This window comes from Lissotriton helveticus, chromosome 11 (genome assembly GCF_964261635.1).
Source record: "Lissotriton helveticus chromosome 11, aLisHel1.1, whole genome shotgun sequence".
Taxonomy (NCBI): domain Eukaryota; kingdom Metazoa; phylum Chordata; class Amphibia; order Caudata; family Salamandridae; genus Lissotriton; species Lissotriton helveticus.
This window is the reverse complement of record NC_136072.1, coordinates 33,402,638-33,427,198: the sequence shown is the minus strand read 5'-3', so window position 1 is coordinate 33,427,198 and position 24,561 is coordinate 33,402,638. Positions and strand designations below refer to the sequence as shown.

Genomic DNA, 24,561 nt, shown 5'->3' with positions numbered 1-24,561 from the left:
GGCCTCGAGATAGAGGCTTAAGATATTTGGGAAGGCAATATATTAAGGCGCTGCCACACTCAGGGTGTGAAATAACATAGAGCCTGTGGAAATAAACATTTGAAGTATCTGAAAAAACACTACTACCAATTATCTTTATGTTTAAGCTAGAAGTAAATGTTTTCATATATATTTGTGTTGGAGTATTTATGAAAACATAACTGTGTACTTGCGATGTGTTGTACGTGTATATTACAGTTTGCACCAATATACTATAGAACTTAGGGGCATATTATCAAGGGGGTTTATCTCCGCTTTTTTGGATTTAAAAGCCAAGAAAGCGGAGATAAAATTATCTCCCTATTAGCTAGCTGTCACTAACACCAGTTATCGCCAGCTAGTAGGAGATAGCGACCATTTTGGGCCCCGCTTTGCATGTCAGTGAAATTTATCACTAATGACATGCAAAGTGGGCGTGCCAAGATGTTAGCGACTGGAAACAGTCGCTAACATCGCTATCTCCTATTACCAACTTTTTGAAATATTCGCGCTAAGCGCGAATATCTCCAAAAGCTAACACCTGCCCCTCAGCAGTTCTTAGCCATGGTATCCAATGGTAGGTGGATAACATGGCTAGGAGCATTAGCTCGGTAATGCATGAATATCGCTGACTTTTCAGCGATATTCATGCATTGCGGCCGATTTTTATCGCTTAGGAGATAAACCTTGATAATAGCAAGGTTCCTAAGCTATAAAAATCACCGCAGCACGGCGATAAATATATTGCCGCTAAGCCAACATAGCGATAATTATCGCTAGTTGTTGGTAATATGCCCCTAAATTTTTATGTTGTTCTTGTAATAACTGGAAGAATTCAGTGACCCTAACATGCATTCTAAGGGCCTCATTTATGAAAAGTGACGCATCGCTGCGTGAAAACAGCGATGCGTCACTTTTCACTGCGCCCTCCTTGCACCACCAATGATGCGTCATATTTACAGTATGACGCATCATGTCGCAAGGAGTTACAGATACCTCAGTATTTCTGACGTATCTGTAAGCGCAAAAGTGACGCATTGCTAGAGTGTGTCACAAAAGTGACGCAACTCCAGCAATGCGCCCTTTCACATGGGGCAAGCCCCATGTGAAAGGGCCTGCATCAGTCTTACGCCTGCTGTGAAGCAGGCGCAAGATTTTGACGCAACGGCGTCCTAAAAGTGACGCAGTGAAATCTCATAGATTTCACGGCGTCACTTCTACGACCCTTCCTTGCGTCAATACGCCCCCCTTGCATACATTATACCTGGGGCAGGTATAATGTAGCGCAGGCGTTTACAAAGTGACGCATCTACCTAGATGCGTCACTTTGTTAATATGGTGCAACAAGGCACATTATTTACGCTGCTGGTGCGTCGCAAAAAGTGACACACCGCCAGCGTAAAAGTGACGCACGGCCTCATAAATGAGGCCCTAAGTATCTAAGGGCCAGATGTAGGTATCCAAATACCGGTCGGTAACGGCCAAAAATTCAGAATTTCGGCAGTTACCGACCGGTATTTGGATATTGATATATAGGGCTTCAAAAAAATACTGATTCGGTAAATGTACCGAATCGGTAAATGAAATGTAGGAAGCACTGTTAACAGTACTTCAGGGTTTTAAGGATTCATTATTTACCACCAACTATTAGCTGGTGGTAAATAACGAATTCCTATGTAAATGAAAATATGTGCATTTACACCTGTGCCATGTGACAGACATACATGCCCTTAGGTAAGGGCATGTATGTGTGCCACATGGCACACAAGCACTAATCAGGGGTGCAACAGGGTGTCAAAGTGACACCCTGCCACCCTTGACTATTTCCCAATTTTACTTAATCGGTATTTACCGATTCGGTAATTGACATTCATTCCTATGGGCCTCCAGGCCCATAGGAATGAATGGCAACTACCGAATCGGTAAATACCGATTCGGTAATTACCGAATCTTACCGAATCGGTAAAAAATACCGAATTATTACCTACATCTAATTTACCGATTCTAAAATACCGAATCGGTAAAATTCGGTATTTTAGAATCAGTAAAAAAGATTTACATACATCTGGCCCTAGGTTCTCTTGAGCCCTGATTCCATTTTATTCAAAGTAATTAATTTGCATATTTTCTACATCTTCCAGCCTCGTTTCCAACAGTGGCAATTCGAATGTGGTTTTAAGAAAAATAGTAACTTAGGCTAAAGGACTTCTCTCATTTTCTCCATGGCAAGAGCCTGTCTCCAGCTCATTTGAATTTAAAAATATTTGTTCAGCGCACTTTTACCCAGCGGTTTCATGGTGCTATGTGTGATGCAGTGGACGGCAGCAGGTGGGAGCGGTTTAGGCAGTGTGGGCTTGCAGAAATAGGAAGGTTTTTAGGTCCTTCCGGAACTGAAGGTAGGAAGGAGAAGTTCGAAGGGCAATGGGGAGGGAGTTCCAGAAGGCTGGAGCGAGGACAGCGAACTTTGCTCCACCCGCCCTCAGTATTTTGAACCGAGGAGTGGCTAGGAGGGCCATGTGTGAGGAGCGGAGTTCTCTACCTGGAAGGTAAGGGTTGATGGCAGAGCAAATGAACTCGGGGGCAGTGCCCGATTTTGCCTGAAAGGTGAGGCAGCCAAGTTTGAAGAGGGCGCGCTCTTTCACCGGCAGCCAGTGCAGTGCTTTCAGCAGTGGGGTGGCCCGATGGAATTTTGGTAAGCCATAAATAAGGCGGGAGGCCTGGTTTTGCACCAGCTGTAGGTGACGGATCGCGTAGGCTGGGGCCCCGTTATAGATTATGTTGCCATAATCGATGCGGGATAGTACCATAGCCAGCACGATGATTTTGAGAGCAGAAGGAAGAAAGAAACGGGAGACTTTCCTAATTATTCTTAAAGAGAAGAAACAGGAAGAGACCACAGAACCTACTTGTGAATGAACAGAAAGTTGGGAGTTTAAGAGAATCCCCAGGGTTTTAACTTTGGATACCGGAAGTGGAGGGGGACCAAGGGACAGAGGCCAAAAAGAAGGGGACCACGGACTGCAACCACCTCCGGTCAAGACCAACTCGGTCTTGTCAGGGTTGAGTTTGAGGTGGTTGCAGTTCATCCAGTCCTGAATAAGCTTCATGACTGTCTGGACATTTTGGGCAGATGAAGATGTATGGGAAAGGTTAAAGATTAGCTGGAGGTCATCGGCGTAATTGAATACCGTGACCTCCAGCTGCTGTAACATAAAAATGAGGGGATAGATGTATAAATTAAATAAAAGAGGGGAAAGCGAAGATCCTTGGGGAACCCCGCACTCTAACTTACAGGAGGCCGCGGCGAAACCAGCCAAATGGACCGCTTGAGCTCTCTCAACCAGAAAGGACTCGAGCCACGAAAAGGCCAGGCCCTCTATGCCCGCCGCCCTGACACGGCTAAGGAGGATGGAGTGGTCCACCGTGTCAAAGGCGGCAGACAGATCTAGGAGTATCAGAGCTTGTGGAAGGTTGGTGTCAATACCTTCACGCAGCGTGTCCATTACTGAGATCACCACCTTCTCCGTAGAGTGCAGGGGACGGAAACCAGCTTGATAAGGGGAGAGGCAGTGATTGGCCTCTATGTGAGCACTCAGGGTAGTCGTGATGTGAGTTTCGAGAACTTTTGCCAAGTACGGCAGGAGGGAAATGGGACGGTAGTTGGAAGGGGAGGATGGGTCGGCATCAGATTTTTTTATAATAGGAATGATAACCGCAGATTTATGGAAACTGGGGACCGTGGCGTGTTTGAGAGAATCATTGAGAAAGGTCAAGGGCGGGTTGGGACAGGCTAGGTAAATTTTCCTAAGGATGTGAGCAGGGGCGAAGTCCAGGGGGGAACCTGATTTTACCCGACAGAGCAGTCATTAAACAATTTAGCTGAAATAATAGTGTCTGTCACGTTTATTAATGTTCCATTCACTTGTATTGAGAGTAGGCTAGGACGGAGTTCATGGACTCATGCTATGCAGAACCCCGCAAAGTGGCAAAAAATATCTGCTGAGCTACGCAGTTTCGCGAGCGGGCAGAGTTTGCCAGTGCACCTGTTCGCATTGCGAAACACGGAGTATGAACTCGCATTTCAAATCCCACGCAAATGGCACCACGTTGTTCGCATGGGCACAGACATCTTGTTTTCTACTTTGTTTATGGTGCTGGGACAAATTTTTTTTGTAACCTCTTTTTATGAATTTCGCTCATAAGACCTTACATTTCAAAAATTACATATACATGTACACCATTAGGTTGCTTCTTCATTTTAATGTCTCTTGGAAGGGGTTTGAATCGGACCACCTCCTGGGATCCAACGGGAACAGAATCAACACAGGACACGTCATCTGGAAATGCATTTAAACATATATTAGGATCCAACTTACCTTCCCTATTGAATGAAGCTAATGCTTAGGTCATTCTGTATTTGCGCCGTGGTGCCCATATCTTCTGTCACTTCTTGACACACACCCTGCTTTTATATACTGTTTCCCCAGTTCAGTGGCACCAGTCTAGGTCTCTTTCGCATTCCTTCAAAGACAGTGGCTGGGGAGCACCCCATCTCCTTGCAATTTTTCTCTTTGTAATCCCTGCCGCTAGGGCCAGCCAGAGACTGACGTACTTCGGCCAGTCTATCTATCCCTTAATCATTAAAATGAGTCATCTAGCACCAATTGGGACTTCTTCTCCGGAGGCTCTGAACATTAGTGTTGTGACTCTTTGCTAGAACTAGGCAATCTCTTGACTCCATAGTTGTGTTATCTGAATATAGATGAAGCAATAACAGGGAAGGCATCACAACTTCACAAGTGAGGTACAACTCCTACCCACTCAGGTGAGCTCCAACTGTAGGATTAATCAGAAGGATTATCCATCACAGGCAAATAAATAAAAATAAAAACACTGAGTTAGTGGATTATACCAAAGCTGTTCGAAGAATTGGGACCAGACTACTACATGATGACACAACAAAAATTCCTGATAGTGGTAAAATAAAAAATTGCAATAGTAACAACTTGAGCAATGAAGAGCTACTATTTGATTAAAACTAATATGAAATCCACGAGTCATAAAAACTAGACTCAAAGTCTAGAGTGGACAAGCTTAGGGTAGGTGTTTATGGTTACACAACACAAGGCCTGTTTGATGATACTGACGTTCTTTGATCTGTATCTGAAATATGGATCTTTATGTGCAGGTGTGTAAATGGGCTATTTCTTAGAATACCCTGCAGTGAGTTGGTGCTGCTTTCACCAAATCCGCTCTAACAAGCCCTGGGGAAGAAGGTTTGGGGTTTGATGAATGGATGGGAAAGGGGATTTGGGGTAAGGTTTGACAAGGACAAACAGTACACAAGGACATCATTCATGTGGGCAATGAGCAGCAGATCATCGTCATCAATCTGTTGTGTAAGGAAACAAAGGATTTTGTATGATACAGTACAGTTAAATGAATTGCAATCTGCCTCCCGAGACTCAATTTATCAAATATCTAAATGTTCTGTCCTCTACATTGGAAAATATAAAATTATGGAGGTGTGAACTAACCACCCAGCTCTCCAAATATGATTGTTAAAATAAAAATTATACTGTATTGCAAAATGAGGTGGTGCAACGCATTCTCCTCAGGAATGTCTATCTCTCTTGGGTGCTTGTCTGGACTGTACCAGTAGGTAATTAGGAGTGTTGAGATCAGCTTTCGCCTTTCGTTAGTGCAGGAGACTAGAAGGGCAGTGGGTTGTAAAACTGAAACTGTATTTTAGAGTCAAGGAGAAGGACAGAAGGAAGGTAAGCTTCACGAGGAGGGTATCAAGAAGACTCAGAGGCAGAGCCAAAAAACAAGATGGGGACTCAGAGTTTCACCATTGCTACCAGTGCAACACATACAGACAGCACCATTTCACAAATCAATGCACCTCTCTCCATTCCACATAGCTGATTACAAGGCCTCAGAGTCATGGCTTCAATTTGAAGTAAATAACTTCCTGCTTCTAGCTATTGATGAGGTAGTACCGCCCTGAGTTATTATATCCACCTCCTGACTCAAAATAACTCTGTCCCAATCATGACCCAAGCAAAATAGACATTTAGTGCACTGCTGTTAAAGAACAAGCACAGAAAAAGAATTGCAGTATTTTGTATAAGTTTTTGTTTGTTAACTATAGGGTCTGTTCTGGTCTTTGAAGAACCAGAAAAAAAGAGAGGACTCTGAAAGTAACTCTGGCTAATTATGAAAGGGCCAATCACTGCTAGGAGATAGGAAGAAGGTATCACCGATCATGCAGGCCCCAAACATTGCAAATCATCTCAAGCATGTTCGCAAATTACAGTTCAACACCCCCTTACTGTCTGCACCACAAGATTTATCAATCACCATTCACAATCACTCAATGATAATTCATTGGTGCGATGGTTGCCTATTCCAATACAACCACTGTGGTAGGTACATTACCTCCCCTTTGATGCATGCAACAGATTGGAATTTGGCAGTCTTATAAATCAAATGATTGTCTCGGGTAGCCCTAGTAGGCGATGAAAAAAGCGGAAGGGTTATAGAAGTGAACCGTACAGGGTAATTTTTACTCAATAAGTTTGTGAAGGGCAATCACCGCCAGGAAAGAAAAATCGCCCATCGTTCAGGCCCCAAACATTGCAAAATCGTCTCAACCAAGCTCCTGAATTACAGTTCCACACCCTCCCTCACTGTTTGTCACCACATGAATCATTAGTCATTACTCACAATCACTGACTCGCCATTGCAATAGTTGTAGTTACCTCTTCTAATCCAAGCATTGGTAGGTTGGGTGAAAGGTGGTACAAAATTCATCTTTGAATCAGGCAACACATTGGACGTTGGTATTGGCACCCTTTTAAATCAACTATCCTCTAGGACAGCCCTGCTAAGTGATGCAAAAGAATATAGGTATGCAAGAAAGGCAGGCATTGTCTCCAATGTCATAAAAAGATTGTAGAAGCTTCTTTAGTGGACTCTGGTCCAACTTCAATCCGGCAATATATTTGACTAAAAATGGTGGGGCAGCATAAATTCGACACAAACATAATAATGTGTCACTAGCTACTTTTTATTTGTTGCAAAGATAGAAGTACAGCGAGAAATAATTAAAAAGTTCTATGGGAGCACTGGCATACTCAGTCCTGGAGGTAGAGTTTGTCCTCAAACTCAGGTGGTTCACCCCGAAGTTGGTCAGCCGACACACTTGTATCTGACCAATCCTTCTCCTCAGGAACAGTGTACTTGTGTGATATGAAATATTGATTTATTTTGATCATGGTCAATCTCTTCACATTTAGAGGCAAGAGACTAGTCCTTCTCACTTTAACAACGGCACCAGCTGCACTGAACACATGCTGAGCAGGCACACTGGCTACAGGACAAGCCAGATACTTATTGCCTGCCTGCTGAGCTCTGGCCAATTGCACATTTTCCAATACTAATATATCAATGGGGTTTGATCCACATAGACCTCCATTGGATCATCCAGGTGCTCCTGGAACATCCTGTGAATGGTCATTGGTGCTGCCACATGCTCCACAACTTTTGCCATCGCCTCTGTACTGGACTTAAGCCCTGCTGATTGAAACCAATACAGTGCAGAGGTCCAGTCCAGTCCTTCTGTTGCTGTTGTTGCCAGTGTTATGGTTAATGTTGTGGTTGGTTGCTGTGAGACAAGACTGCCCTCTTTGAAATTGGATTCCGCACCCCAGAACTATTGAGTGGGGCTCTAAGTTCCAACCGTTCCACTTCCAGGTCTCTGGATAGCTGAACAATCCAGCTCTTGCATTTTGACACAGCCCCTTCAGAAAAAGGAATGAAAGTGGGCAGAATCATTTTGTACTGTGGATCAAATAGTGTGACACAGATGTGCTGTATGGATGAGATATGTTCACTAGCAGCCTTGCATTACAAGCCAAGGGAAGGCTAAAGCTTTCAACCAAGGCATGCACTTCCGTGTTTTCTTTCACACCTATGCAAGCGTACATTCCAAACGCCTTCTTTACATGGTCCTGTAGCAGATGCAACAAAGCTTGACCCATTGTACTGTCCTCCTTGCTAACTTCCCTGTGCCAGGCATTTGACTAGGCCCCATTTGTCTGCTCCATGGTCATAGCTTTCCCAACTGCATTCCCTCGTCTTCGAATGATATGGTCATTGGTCTGTTTGTACTGCTCAATCAGGCATTGCAATATGTAATAGGTCAAGTTCTGATGTGTTGGCAACTCCTGTATCAGGGCTTTAACTGGTACTCTGAATAGTCTGTAATTGTTTCCGGGCTTTAAAAGAATGGGTGAGAATAATGCAGATTTGTCTACGGGTGGTCAGTATATTATTGCGTATGTCTTCTTTTTTGAGAAAATCTTTCACTACCAGGTTGATGCAATGGACCAAAGACAGTACCCTGAAATAGCCACCATCTGACATTGGCCTTGACTATGTTACTGCCATTGTCCAATACACCTTGCTGATAAATTTGTCCCAGATGTTTACAGGTGAATGTGATTTCTCCATGGCGAACACAGCCACTGGCATATGCCAACAGGATGCTCTTAAAACTTTCTTCAGGGCCAAGACCCCTGAAAATCTTTTGCTTCACTCCCCAAAAGAGATACAGTGTGCAGTGATGAACATGTAATCAGTCACCTGACAACGTCTCCACATGTCTTTTGTCAGGTGTTTAATGTGAACAACACTTTGCTGCAACCAACTGCAGCACATTGTTCTGCAGTACTGGAACAGCAACTATGGCAAAATAGGTCCGAGTTGGAACCTTCCATTCAGGCAGATGGCTTCAAACAATTCTAAGAATCCCACTCCTTCCACAAAAGAAAAAGCGAGGAGGTCCAGCACTAACATTTTTGCCAGATTCCCATTGTACAAACATGCAGTTGGGTGGTTGCGCTCGCAAGGGCCATCCTGCCTAAACATGCCTGTAACCGTAGCCTGAATTTATTTCTTTTCTGGGGCCACTGACACATGAGACTTGAGAGAAGTAGGTGGTGGTAGACTCATTGTACGTCATGGTGGGGCAGTCAGTGCATGCCGTGGTGTCTCCATCTCACCTTGAGTCAAAGAAATGGAGAGATGGAGACACGCAGGCTGACGCAGACCCAGCCCGTTTCCCACAATCCCACCGAGGGGGGCAGACCGTCGGCCAAGTGGAACCAAGGCTCTATCAAGTGGACCTCCCAACAATTGCTGTGTAAGCTCGTCATTCTGGCATCAGCAGCGGATCGCAGACAAGTGAGGCTGCGGGGTGCCGGGGAGTCTGTCTTGCGTACTGCCCGCTCAAGCTGCCTTCAAGCCTTCACAGTCTCCACAATTGTGGCTCTCCCAACTTGGAAACTCCTGCGCCCGCCGCCACCACCACCTGCATGGCTGCTGCTCGCCTGCTTGCTGCTCAGGCACACCGAAAGCCCGGAATGGAATCCCTCTCACAAGCCACTGTCCGCAGAGTCTTCTTGTGCCATTGTGAAGTCCCTGAAGTGGGTAATTTTTCTGGCACACTGCTGAGGACAGGGTTGCTTTTGCATGAGGATGTCACCCTCTTCTTCCTCATCAGCACCTCCCATCATGATTGGAATTGTAGCTGAGACTCCTCTCACCATCACGACCACTTTCAGCAATTTATGATGCTCCTCCCACTTGATTGTGTGGCTTTTTTCATGTGGGTCGTTTAGCCTCCATTACCATTCTATGTACTAGGCTTACCTCGACGAACATTCCTGTGGAATATGCTGTATATTGCAACGTGCTCCCTCTCTTTTCTAACTGTAAAAAAGTTTCAAACTGGGGAGAAGCAAATTTTTTACCTTGCCACTGCCAATGCTTGAAGAAGAACTGGAGGTAAGTGGGTGTCATCAATTGGCTCTCTGAAGAGAATATTTCTCCAGAGGAAGAGGTTGGTGCAGGTCTCAGCTGGGGCTTTGCAAATATAGGAACTGATGGTTCTACTTGTGCCACATCCCTCAGTGCAGGTTGAATAGCAATACTGTACTCCTCCTAATCACCTTCCACAATGACTGCCTCATCGTCATCATCCCCTTCCAAAAGTATAAGGCTGTCGGGAACTTTTCTTTTCCTTTGACTCTCCAGTTGTCTCCTGGACTCTGAGGGGGACCACTGCATGTCCCTATCATCATCATCAGAATTTGTTCTTGGAGAAGATGGAAGAGTAGTGATAGAGCAAGATTTCGCATCGTGACTTGCTCGATTCAAAAACCTCGAAATATGTTATAATCCTATAAATCCAACTGTTCGTTTTACTAATTTATGTATTTTGAATGTGCGTATGTATCATAGTGATGCTTGCCTATGTGGTTTACTAATACGAGTAATTCTTGTGAATAAAATGGCCGCTGCTTGACATTTGCTTTTGCGCATGCGTTAGGCACACCCACGTGACCTGACGTAGTTGCATTGTGGAGGGAAAGGGTGCGCATGCGTAATAGCCACAAAATAGCTGCGCTTTGTAATAAACGAGGCGAAGCTTGCACCGCTGCTCCTGTGATATAGTGTGTTGCTCTTACCATTAACAGCATAGCATATTTTTATAAAGATAAACCTGAAGTACGAAATCACAAAATGTAATACATGCATTTATTTCTATGTTTTAATTTGTTTTTGCTTACTTTTCATGTACTGCGACAACTGGGGGTTTACATGGGTCGAGAGCCATCTTGAAGGTCCCTTCTGCGCTTGACCGCGCAGCCTGGGGAGCAATAGCCTTGAGCGGTGGAACTCAGCCAGCTGGCAGCCACAGTCAAGATGCTCCTGAGAAAGTGACCTGCGACCCAGCAGGACGGAGTTGTCTGTACCCATATTGAAACATTTGTTAATATTCCATTGTATTCCATTGACTTGTCTCATGAGAACCCCAAATTCACTAGGCGGATCCTTAGAATGCAAATATGAGCTTGGAGTAGTCTGTTCTGATTGGTGTGTTAACCCATCCTACCTTAGGACCAATCGAAATCTGGGATTCTGACATTTTGCAACATTTGGGGGTGGTATACTGTCCCAAAAACAGTATATCTAGCCTGGGTTTAGCTAGAGAAATTGTCCGACTTGTCCGAATAGCTGACCTGTCACTGACCCAACGCACTCAATAGGTGACCTGATACAGTGGTGCTGCGGAGCACTCTGTCCGAATTTGACCATAGACTCTGAAGGTTTTACTAAACCTTAAGTGCTGGCGGAGCACTTTGCTGGGGAATTCGCTGACCCAATCGGGGTCCTGACTGATAGTTGCAGAGAGGGTGGAGCGCAGGCGTTGCTTCCAAACTGCGGGTGCTGGTCGTATCCCGGTGGTCCTGTCCTGATCCTAATCTGGTTTTCCTGTCCTGTCCTGGGGTGTCCATTCTGCACCTGCTGTCCCATTGAGGGTTATCCGTCCTTGAGGGTTTTCCTGTCCTTAACTGACCCATGGCCAGGGTTGGTTTTCACACCAGTCTAGGTAAATATCGTACCGAAACCCTTTAAACTGCACCTTTCTATTTTTCTGTCTTTGCTTCAATAAAGACATACCTTTGCATATGATAATTTTCCATGCTTTCCCGCAACTATTTCATATCTCAAAAGTCATTTGCATTTATTTTCTTAGCGTGTTCCTATGTTACCCTACCTTTTAGAAATCATTTTCTCCATTGCAGTCTCTCTAAAAGCTGAACTTTGATTTATAGCGTGTCCCACTCTTGCTCATTCTATAGCTGTTTAAGATTTCCAGAGTTCTCAGTTAGGTTTATGAAGTATACCCAATAGCTTAATTCTAATTATGCATAAGTTGGTCCATTTATAAAAGTTTATTCTTGCATTACCATTTTTACTCCATTTAGCGTGTTCCCTGTTTCACTATTATATAGAGAAAACTTAAATGATTGCCCTTACACTGTTCTTTTATAGTTATATGCTTTTCGTTATCCTGATTATTGATTGTCTCCTAACTGTAAGTCTAATGCTTTATGAAAATGAAATTTAGATAAATCTTTTAAAACTTCCAGTTGTCCGTGGTCATTTTATAGAAAATCAAAATGTATATGTTGGGTTTGTATTTCTTCTGCCTTTCCTTTTACAGCTAGCTCCCTGACCCATCGTGGTCATAGGTACCCGTATCGGTGGATGGTAAGTCGGGTACACTAGAAATAGTAGAAAGGAACTCATGATTATTGGTAGTAGGTTGTAGGGTCATCTGATCAATGTATATAGTGAATTGAAGTATATGGGCCCGAGACCGAAGTGGTGAAAATATTGGTCGGGTGACCTGCGATCTCTATCAGTAATTTTCTGGTAGCATCGAGGATGGTTAGGGAATAGTTAAAGGTTAGGTAGGATTAGTTAGGCTAACTAAAGTTGGATACTGCTAGATAGGAAATCTTATTTGCTGCTACGAGAATAGGTAGTTCAGGTGATCTGATCACTCACTTGAAATGATTGTTTTGTAAAAATATGAAATGTTTTAAAATCGTTATTCTTGTTATTATACTGTTATATGTACTAATCCATTCGTATGTAAAACGTTGTGTGTATTGTCAGAAATCCCCGGGGAATTGAATAGCGAGTGGTGAATAGAATCCATTCGTTTTGAGGTCACTGGCTTTCAAGGAAAGTTGGTGCAGGTTAGGCAGAACTGGAAGCACTAACTAGGGTTTTTTCTGAATGCATGTTTGAATAAATGTTAGCAACGAGGTTCATTGGCAAAATTCCTATCGTGACATAACCTAGTGAGGGTCACACCGGAAGAGTAGCAGGTTCATCGGAGCTTGGGTGAAAGCAAAAGGGTTCGCGGGTGAAACTTTAGATTTAGCAAATATCCCAGAAAGTGGATGAGTCTGAGGAAGTAACAGGTTCCCTAATGCTAGAGTGAAGGATAGGCGGAAGAGATCTATCCGCAGTGTGTGAAAAGTAAATGGAAGTAGTTTGCTTGCAGTGAAATTCTTTCTGTCTAGACACTTGAGCACAGTGGCGAATGTGTATTCGTTGTGAAATAACCAAGCACTAAGCACTTTAGAAAGAAAGAAAGTTTCCGTTACCTTGTAAAGGAGGGAGTCAGTCGCGAAGCTGCTCTGACGTCACTCTGTGCCGCGCTGGGATTGGTAGACACAGCGGGCTGCTAGCGGAGTTGAAATTAGGAAGGAGGGGTGAGTGCCGAAGCGTGAGAACTGTCTCGCGAAAAAGGCCGCGCACCCATTGGTCGAGATTATTTGAATTCGTGCATTTCATTGGTTGCACGAAAATAAGAAACGCATTTAGATTGGAAGTGACTTTGTAAACAGAGAGTCGCTTGAAGGAAATTATATGTGGCATACGTACAGACCGCATACTAGACCAGATCCTAGGCATTTAGGGTTTGAGAACGATCAGTGGAAAGGACATAACACCGACATTATGTACGGAAATAAGAGGAAGTTGTCACTTGTGAACAAAGTCAAGAATTATTTCAAAAAGGACAAACCAATTAAGACTCGAGAAGGTGTTGTCATTCCACCACCAAATACTCCCGCATCTTTCATGTTGTTTGACAAAGGGTACCATACCTGCGTATGGTTGGAAAATTGGGTGGAGTACACCAAGGATGACGGAGTATTGGCTTTTCCGTTAGACGGTACATTTAATGGCAGAATTTTATTTAATTTGAGAACCAGAATGAATGACTTACATCCCAGACCTAGATTAACGCAGTATGAAGCACTAGAATTATGGGAGATTGAAGCTTTTGAAAGGGATAAGCCACGAATGGATAAAGGATTAACAACATTTTATCCCAAACTGAAACAAGAAACCCGAGATAAAAAGATGAAACAGTGGAGACAGAATATGATTGTTGAGGGATTGTTTCCAATTATGCCAGTGGGTAGTCCTCCCGGGGGGGGAGAAGAGGACAGAAAAAATGCAAGCATTGGGTGCCCATTGGAGAGTCGGATGATGAGTTGTTAGATGACGTGTGTATGAGAAGTCCGCCTCCTTATAATGAAGGACACCGACCTTCCAGTGCAGGAGATATTTCCCGAAGACTTCCTCCCCAGGAGGAGGCCAGGTCCGCAAGTGTAGGAGGGGGTTACCAAATACCTCCCTATACTGAAAGTCTAGGACCCATAGAACCCAGAGAGATTTACCCAAAGAGACCCACTAGTGGGGAGACTAGATACTCACGAGAAAGGGGGTCTTGCGCTAGACTTCCCTATGAAGGTGAGGAGAGACCACTAAATTCTGGAATGCCGATTTTAAATCCTCTTTATGAGGAAGAACCAAGATCCCTAGGCACAGGAAGTTTATTTCCCAAGCCCAATTATGGTGAAGGACCAAAAGAGACACATCCCACTGCCCCGAATTATGCTCCAATCTTAACTCCTCAGATATTACATGACAATTCAGTCGAAAGAATATTGGAGGACAGGGAACGAGATGCTCTAGCTAAACAGAGAGCTGAAATAATTCAGAAAATCTCCCAGTTAAATACGAGTCCTGAAGCCTTCACAATCCCAGTAACTATTGGACCAGTGGTTCCGTTGTATGGGGACCGTCAAGGGAGTCCGAAAACTCCAGTCATTACTCCAGTTATAGTACCACCGAGACCAGAACCCTTAATTGTAGATGACCAGACAAGTGAATGCGAGTCCGAGGTCTCGCTACTGGATCTACCTATTAAAACCACAGGAAAGAGAATGCAGAAAAGGCATAACCCTTTCAACACGAGGGAGATTCAGATGGAATCGACTTCGGGTACCAGGAGTGTCACGTTGGTGACTCCTGAAGAAATCGAAAGATGGAGTCAAGAATTTGATAAACAAACTCCACCAACGAAACCTTTAGATCTCTACAAATTGAGAGTAGAAATAGAAGAATTAATGGCAGGAAACGTAGGCTTAGACAGATTAAATACCTACTCTGAAGAAGAGATGCTGTTTATTTGCAAAAGTCTCACCCGAAATACCCGAGTACTTCATGAAAAATTGACAGACACCGCTGCTAGCATGGGAATAGATATCTCAAAATCGAAACCTTTACAGAAGCCGTACAGAGCAGATTTCTCAGACAAAGATTTGGAAAACCTGAATGTGTCCGGGAAAAAGGCACAGGTCAAAGAATTATTATCCGTGTTGCAGAAATGGGGAGATGTGGAAAAGTGGAAAGCTAGATGGGCCAGAAAGAAAGATGAGGCCAGATCAAAGCAAGTAACTTCTGAATTTGTTGTAAGGGAAGCTGACAAACCAGAACCGTTACTCCCCATGCGCGAAGTGCCAGGTGGAAAATACGTACATGTTCCTTGGTCCAGACAGGATATTGTGTCCTTTACTAATGATTTCCCAAAATTACGAGAGAAGCCTGTGGATTGGTACAGGCAAGTGGAAAGATTTGTAAAGGTTCAAAAATGCCTGTGGAAAGATTTGGATGGGTTCTTTGACATTGTGGTCCCGGTAGATTTGTGGACCGAGTGTAAAATAGCCATAGCTTGGCCTTGTGAGGAATACCCGAGGGACTCAACAACAGGAGAACCCTCTAAAGAAGTGATGAAAAAATATGAACAAGTAATTCAACACCTGAAACAAAAGGTGCCTGCAAAGGAAACTGATTGGACCAAGATAGATAGAACGACACAAGAAAGGGATGAGACTGTGCACTCCTTTTATGAAATGTTGTTGCAGGTGTTCAAAACATACAGTGGTATAGATAACATCGAGATGAAGGACATGACCCACTTCATTTACAGGTTTGTAAACGGTTTAAGGCCCGAAATCTGTCAGTGGATAAAAGATAATAAAATTTGTTGGCAGTCCAAGAAAATGGATGAGGTCCTGCGGTACGCAAAGTACTGTGAGGATGAGATGGCAGAAAAGAAAAAAGCTTTGAAGGAGAAGGTGATGTGGGCACAAGTTAAGCTCGCAGAACAGCAAGAAAAGCAACTGAGTAAATTAAACAAAAATACTCAAAACTCAAGCCCTGGGGGTGGGGGTGGAGGAAAGCCCCAAGCTAAAATGAGCAGAGAGGAAGCGAAAAAGAAATTTCCCTGCCACCAGTGCGGAGAAATTGGACATTGGCGAGACGAATGTCCCTATTTGCAGAATGATAATGCCCAAACCCCTGATTTAATTCCACAGACGCAGAATGAAAAGCCAAGAAAGAACCAGCAACAGGTAAAAACAATTCAAGTACCCCGAGCACCAAAGCCTAGTTTTAAGGGAAAATCACCGCAGGGTGACGACGTAGAGATCTGGGGAGGCAATGAAAACAGAAATGCAGCAACTTCGCAGTATTTACTAAGTGATACTTTTTTCTGTGACGACCAGTACTGACGGGGCCTGAGAGCGGAGGACAAGGAGTGCGTACTTGGCCACTCCTTGCCGGTAGACCAGTCAGGGCCATACATTGAAGGAAAAGTTGACGGAAACGATGTCACTTTTCGCTTGGACACTGGTGCTACCCGTTCTACTGTGAGAACAGCGGACGTTCCAAACCTACCCCTCTCGGGCGAAGCAATCCAAGTAGTGGGAGTATCTAATCAATTGATTAGTACCCCCGTTACAGAACCAATGGAGATCTCAATAGGGAACTTTAAAGAAATGCACAGATTTGTCGTTTGCGATACCAGTCCAGTGAACTTACTGGGACGAGATTTGCTGTGCAAAATGAACTGCACTATCTTTTGCACACCAAAGGGCGTCGAAATTCAGACCCCAGATGAAGACGGTATCTACAAATTAATGTTAGTCAGACCTGACTCGGAAATAAAGCGAATGACTATACAGGACTTACCTACAGAACTTCAACAGACAGTGAAACCAGAAGTATGGGATTTTACTGGAAAGGATGTAGGATTAATGAAAAATGTAGACCCCATACAAATAACCATGAAAGAAAATGCAGTTTACCCCAACACTAAGCCTTACAAAATGAGTGCCGAAGTGAGAGCAGGTGTTGCTATTGAAATACAGAAATTGTTAGAAGCAAATATCATACAGGAAGTAATGAGTAGCCCGTGTAATTCACCCATTATGGGCATCAAGAAGCCTAGTGGCAAGTACAGAGTAGTGCAGGACCTGAGAAAGGTAAATAAAATTGGGGTTCCTTGTTGTCCTATTGTCCCGAACCCAGCAGTAATCCTGTATCAGATTCCCTGGGATGCTGAATGGTTCACCGTGATAGATCTATGTCACGCATTCTTTTCGATCCCATTGCATCCAGACAGCAAATTTATATTCTCATTTGCTTTCAACAGTCACGTGTATGTCTGGAATAGGGTCCCCCAGGGGTACACAGAAAGCCCCTCTATCTTTAATCAGATCTTGAAAAAATGTCTTGAATCTTTAGTCTTACCTGGAAAGTCTGTTTTGGTGCAATACATTGATGACCTATTGGTGGCGTCCAAAAGTCATAGGGATTGCGTGATTGACACCATTGCCCTACTAAATCACCTAAGTGAAAAGGGACATAAAGTGGCCCCTGAAAAATTACAGTTCTGTACGAAGTCAGTGAAATATCTGGGGCACCAGATAGAAAAAGGCATCAGGAAAGTCACTTCCGAGAGAGTCAGGATTATTCAAAAGATGCAGTTACCCCGTACTCAGAAAGAAGTCAGAATGTTCCTTGGAGTTGTAGGTTACTGCAGGCAATGGATTGTGGGATTTGCAGTCCTGGCAAAGCCTTTGATAAATATGACCAAGAAAGGAGCAAAGGACCCAGTAGAATGGGATGATGAGAGCTTAACAGCCTTCACACAGTTGCGAGATTGTCTGTGTACAGCCCCTGCTCTAGGGATGCCTGACTATTCCAAGGAGTTTGGCCTATTCTGTGACACTCGTGATAATTGTGCATTATCAGTCCTGACTCAGGAGCATGGCTTGACCAGAAGGCCTGTGGCATATTTTTCTGCCACTTTGGATCCAGTGGCTGCTGGATTACCTGGGTGTCTGAAAGCAGTAGCTGCAACTTGCACAAGTTTAGAACAGAGTGAGTCCATTATCATGGGACATCCTGTAACTGTGTATGTTCCACATGCAGTTGTGATTCTTTTGACCCGCACAAAAACTCAGTATCTCACCCCTAGTCGGCTGACTAAATATGAGAGAATTCTCATGGGTGCTGCAAATATAGTCATTACCAGGTGTAATATTTTGAACCCAGCCACTCTGCTCCCTGACTCAATGATAATGGAAGATAAGGGAGAGAATGAGCATGACTGCATTGACCTGACAGAATTCAGTACTAAACCACGCCCAGACATTAAAGAAACACCTTTGCCTAAACATGATGAGGAATGGTTTGTGGATGGCTCATGCATGAGACACGAACTTGTAGGCCTAAGTGCTGCTTACGCTGTGGTTACATTACACAAAATTGAAGAAGCATCCTGTTTATTTGGAGTAAAGTCTGCACAAGTAGCCGAATTAATTTCCCTGATAAGAGCTTACAAATTGGGAAAAGACAAAAAAATAACAGTGTATACTGATAGTCAGTACTGTTATGGGGTTGTGCATGACTTTGGCCAATTATGGCTACAAAGAGAATTCCTGACTTCATCAGGTACCCCCATTCGAAATGGAAAAGTTGTACAAGACCTTCTAGACGCAATCCAATTACCAAAAGAATTGGCAGTGGTCAAATGTGTTGCTCATAAAAAGGGCCTTGACCATGTATCTTTGGGAAATGATTTTGCTGATCGAGTGGCAAAACAATGTGCTATGGATCGCATGTCAATAAATATCAGACTGGGAGGGACTGGAAACAGCTGCCAACTTATGGTGTTTGAAGAAGTGCCTACTTGGGATGAAGTGAGAGAATGGCAGCATGCTGTGCCCTGGGAAGAGAAAGAATAGTGGAAGGAACTTGGTTGTCGACCAAGGCGTGAGGATGGTGTCATTGTGGGCCCAGATGGTATGCCTGTGTTACCCAGACACCTGCTTGCCCCTATGGCCAGATTAATACATGAAGGATCACACATTGGTAGGGATGCCATGGTTCTGGTATTTCAACAGACCTGGTACAACAAGAAGTTCAGGAAGGTAGCAGAATCCCTTTGTCAGAGGTGCTTGACATGTCAGCAGTTCAACGCTGGTAAAAGAACAGTAGTTGAACTGGGAAAAATTGGGAAATCAGGGGGTCCCTTTGTGAGAATACAGATTGACTTCATCACCATGCCTCGTTGTGAGGGAAAAAGATATGTCCTTGTCGTTGTTTGCCTATTTTCAAAATGGGTGGAAGCTTACCCTACCCCGCAGAATGATGCCATGACAGTAGCTAAACTACTACTAAAGGAGTTGATACCTAGGTTCGGGGTTCCAGTCACTATTGAATCAGATAGAGGCAAACATTTTCAGAATGAAGTAATTGATCAGCTCTGTAAAGCATTTGGAATCACACAAAAGCTGCACTGTGCATATCGTCCAGAGGCTTCTGGAGTTGTAGAGCAAATAAATGGCACCATAAAAAACAGATTGGCCAAGATGTGTGACTCTACTGGCATAAACTGGGTAAATGCCTTACCTCTTGTTCTGATGGGACTCAGAAGCATTCCAGATCGAAAAACAGGCCTGAGTCCCCATGAGATCTTGATGGGAAGAGTGATGAGACAAGCATGGGTACCAGGATACAAACTGTTAAACATTTCTGATGATTTGGTACTTGAGTACTGCAAGCAACTGGGTGACCAAGTGCGTTCTATCTCTCGTCAGATTGGGGCAGACGCCGTCGCCAACCCGACAACTCCAGTTCACAAATTGGTTCCTGGTGACTGGGTTAAAATAAAGAAACACACTCGTTCAAGTTGCCTTGAACCGAGGTGGGGGCAAAAACGCCAAGTAATCCTGGTAACCACGACAGCGGTGAAGTGTGCAGGCGTTCCCAAGTGGATCCATGCCAGCCATACCCAGAAGGTGACACCAGACGAGGAGCCTGGAGCTGAAGGTTGTCCAGCTGAGGGGTCTGCAGATGTTGGTCCTGAAGTAGCTGATGACGTACAGCCGAGCACCAGTCCAGTTGAAGGTCCTGTAGACGTTGGTCCGGAAGTAGCTGATGACGAGCAACCGAGCACCAGCCAAGACGATTGGATACCCTTAATAGATCTCATTGGAGACCCAATCAGAACAAGAGAGCGAATATATGAAGACAGAGAGTGGAATAGAGAGGTCGAGTCAGGCACAGGCGAAGACCCTCAGATCATTGAGATTCACATCAAATCTGAGGACGAAGAGGAAGGTCAGATAGGGACAGAACAAGTGATTGACACACCTCCACTAACTCCTGAAGTTGAAAAGGGACAGATTAGTACTAGTGTAAAGGTTTGAGCAGAAGAAAATCAAGGGATCGAAGTGCTCGAACAGGATCAGATAGAATTAGAAGAACGTGTTCAGGACACAGAAACAGAGACATTTGAAAGCCAAAATCAAAATTCACCTGAACCAGGCCAGCTTAGTAACCAGGCAGAAGACATAGATACAAGACCTGGGACTAGTCAGACAGGAAGGGAAGAGACAGAAGAAGTGCCACAAACAAATGAAAATAAAAGAACATTAGAAGAAAGCCAAATTACAGTACCAACCAAGAGACTTAAGAAAAAGAAAAACATCGAACCAAGATATATTAAGAGACTAAGGCTGAGAATAAAAACAGTAGAAGAGAAACTTGCAGACAAAAGGAGAAGTCCACAGATTGCAGAGCAAATTGGAGAAAGCTCCAAAAGAAGGAGTGATCGAATAAAAAGACTGAACGAAAAATACCAGGATCCTGAGTGGACCTACTTAATCTTGGAAAACTTTGAGGATCTTGATATAACAGACGAAAGTGACGAAGAACAGATTGCTGATTTGTTTACCGAAGAAGACGAGCTCACCTGAAATTGCACAGAGTAAGCTACCTGTGTAAAGTTACAAAGAGGGGTTGGAAAACTTCTTCTGAGCCAAAATGGCTGATTCAAGAGTGAATGGAAGGCCTAGTCGCAGTTGTTGTAAAACATGCTGCAAGGTGTGTATATGTAGTATAGCTATAGTGATAATAGTTTGGATAGGATTAACAGTTTTCATTCCTTTTATGGTAAGCAAAAATACTAACATTGACCCTACTCAGACTACTGACACTGAAGAATTGACAACACAAAGTGTAGAAAGACGTGAGAAAGCACTCAGACAGACAAAACGAGACTTAGAAGCATCAGATGAGGAAGGACTACATTACCACGGAGTTAAGAACCAGACTAACTTAAACGTTTTCGCAAATTTGTTAGTGCATTACGTAGAAACTATGGAAATAGAAGACTGCTATGTCTGCATGAAGCTACCTACTTCTGTAGCTGAAGGCGTGACTTATCATCACTTACCTTTGACCTATGGCATTTCCTGTAGCATATTAGCAAGCTTAATTTACAAAAGAGGACCGTTACAGTACTACTACTCTAACGCAGACGTAATATTTTCTGAACTTCCTATACGTGGAAATCTAAATCCTGTACATACTAAAAGTGACGTTACACGTTATATGGGAGAATACTTCCTTACTATAGGTACCATAGACTTAAATGAAGCACACAGAGACAACTTGACCTGTTCATTACATGAACAAGAGAAAGTATTTCTAAACATGGCAGAAAAAAGAAGGGAGAGTTTCCAAAGAAAGGCTAATGACAAGAGACAGAAAACTCCTAAATGGGCTGAGAACATGGAGAGCACCTCAAGTAGTGGGGCGGGTCCTGCCTTGTTGCTGGATTTCGAAAGGAAAGGGAAACTCTGTCTTCACCGCGAAAGAACTAGTTATTATAATAACATTTTCATTGGTTCCAGTCAATGTGAGCACAATTACAAGGTAATTGGAGGTTGGGGATTCAAAAATGGGTCAGAGCCTGTGTTTCCTGGAATTTATTATATATGTGGAGACAAGGCTTATTTCAAATTGACGGATCACTGGTATGGAAGCTGCTACTTTGGCATTGTCTTCCCGAAAATATACCATGTGAATGAAATTGCTGGAAGCAATGAAAATACTAATGGCTTAGTGCGTAGTAAAAGAGAAAGCGTAGGTGAAATAATGGGTAGTATTTTTAGTGCACTGATACCTGGAGTGGGAGTGGTTCTGAACACTCACAGAATTTGCAAATTGTCCACAATAGTGGATGTGCTGTCTACTGACACAGCTCATGGATTTCTGTTGGTCAATACCGAAATGGTTGCGATCAGATCAATGGTTTTGCAGAACAGACTTGCTCTTGACACCTTGTTAGCAAAAGAGGGCGGAGTCTGCCGGATGTTGAAGGCGCAACATTGTTGCACTTACATTCCGGACAAAAGTCTGCAGCTCAAAAGATATGTGAAAAACATTACTAATTTGGAAAAGGAACTCAAACCACTCGAGGTTGATAGTGCCTGGAAGAGACTAGTTGATGGTCTCTCAAATGTAGGTCATTGGTTTGCTAATTTAGGTAAAAGTTTATTGTTTAAGGTACTGATGCCAATTGGAGTGATAGTTTTCATCATATTTCTCATATTCATCGGTTGCAAATGTCGGAAACACACAAAAAAGTACCAAGTGAATGCGAGAGGTGTGAAACGAGGTGCGGATGAGCTTGAATTGGAAGAAATGAATAATAAGATTTACAAAAAGGTGAAAGATTCTCACCCTACTAAAAACGAGAAAGAGAAACTGAATCGCCTGTTAGAGGAGATAGAGTTGTATAAAGTGTGAAAGAGAAGTTGGCATCTGGTTCCGTTATTTTGTGATGATAGTAAATATCATCAAAGAGGGGATTGATAGAGCAAGATTTCGCATCGCGACTTGCTCGATTCAAAAACCTCGAAATCTGTTATAATCCTATAAATCCAACTGTTCGTCTTACTAATTTATGTATTTTGAATGTGCGTATGTATCATAGTGATGCTTGCCTATGTGGTTTACTAATACGAGTAATTCTTGTGAATAAAATGGCCGCTGCTTGACATTTGCTTTTGCGCATGCGTTAGGCACACCCACGTGACCTGACGTAGTTGCATTGTGGAGGGAAAGGGTGCGCATGCGTAATAGCCACAAAATGGCTGCGCTTTGTAATAAACGAGGTGAAGCTTGCACCGCTGCTCCTGTGATATAGTGTGTTGCTCTTACCATTAACAGCATAGCATATTTTTATAAAGATAAACCTGAAGTACGAAATCACAAAATGTAATACATGCATTTATTTCTATGTTTTAATTTGTTTTCGCTTACTTTTCATGTACTGCGACAACTGGGGGTTTACATGGGTCGAGAGCCATCTTGAAGGTCCCTTCTGCGCATGACCGCGCAGCCTGGGGAGCAATAGCCTTGAGCGGTGGAACTCAGCCAGCTGGCAGCCACAGTCAAGATGCTCCTGAGAAAGTGACCTGCGACCCGGCAGGACGGAGTTGTCTGTACCCATATTGAAACATTTGTTAATATTCCATTGTATTCCACTGACTTGTCTCATGAGAACCCCAAATTCACTAGGCGGATCCTTAGAATGCAAATATGAGCTTGGAGTAGTCTGTTCTGATTGGTGTGTTAACCCATCCTACCTTAGGACCAATCGAAATCTGGGATTCTGACATTTTGCAACATTTGGGGGTGGTATACTGTCCCAAAAACAGTATATCTAGCCTGGGTTTAGCTAGAGAAATTGTCCGACTTGTCCGAATAGCTGACCTGTCACTGACCCAACGCACTCAATAGGTGACCTGATACAGTGGTGCTGCGGAGCACTCTGTCCGAATTTGACCATAGACTCTGAAGGTTTTACTAAACTTTAAGTGCTGGCGGAGCACTTTGCTGGGGAATTCGCTGACCCAATCGGGGTCCTGACTGATAGTTGCAGAGAGGGTGGAGCGCAGGCGTTGCTTCCAAACTGCGGGTGCTGGTCGTATCCTGGTGGTCCTGTCCTGATCCTAATCTGGTTTTCCTGTCCTGTCCTGGGGTGTCCATTCTGCACCTGCTGTCCCATTGAGGGTTATCCGTCCTTGAGGGTTTTCCTGTCCTTAACTGACCCGTGGCCAGGGTTGGTTTTCACACCAGTCTAGGTAAATATCGTACTGAAACCCTTTAAACTGCACCTTTCTATTTTTCTGTCTTTGCTTCAATAAAGACATACCTTTGCATATGATAATTTTCCATGCTTTCCCGCAACTATTTCATATCACAAAAGTCATTTGCATCTATTTTCTTAGCGTGTTCCTATGTTACCCTACCTTTTAGAAATCATTTTCTCCATTGCAGTCTCTCTAAAAGCTGAACTTTGATTTATAGCGTGTCCCACTCTTGCTCATTCTATAGCTGTTTAAGATTTCCAGAGTTCTCAGTTAGGTTTATGAAGTATACCCAATAGCTTAATTCTAATTATGCATAAGTTGGTCCATTTATAAAAGTTTATTCTTGCATTACCATTTTTACTCCATTTAGCGTGTTCCCTGGTTCACTATTATATAGAGAAAACTTAAATGATTGCCCTTACACTGTTCTTTTATAGTTATATGCTTTTCGTTATCCTGATTATTGATTGTCTCCTAACTGTAAGTCTAATGCTTTATGAAAATGAAATTTAGATACATCTTTTAA

The 24,561-nt window shown here is 43.5% G+C and overlaps 1 protein-coding gene across 1 annotated transcript in view; it reads right to left on the bottom strand.

Moving 5' to 3' along the window:
- Positions 1-24,561, bottom strand: part of LOC144792133 (uncharacterized) — a 115,337-nt gene that overhangs the window by 50,513 nt on the left and 40,263 nt on the right. The window lies entirely within an intron of this gene.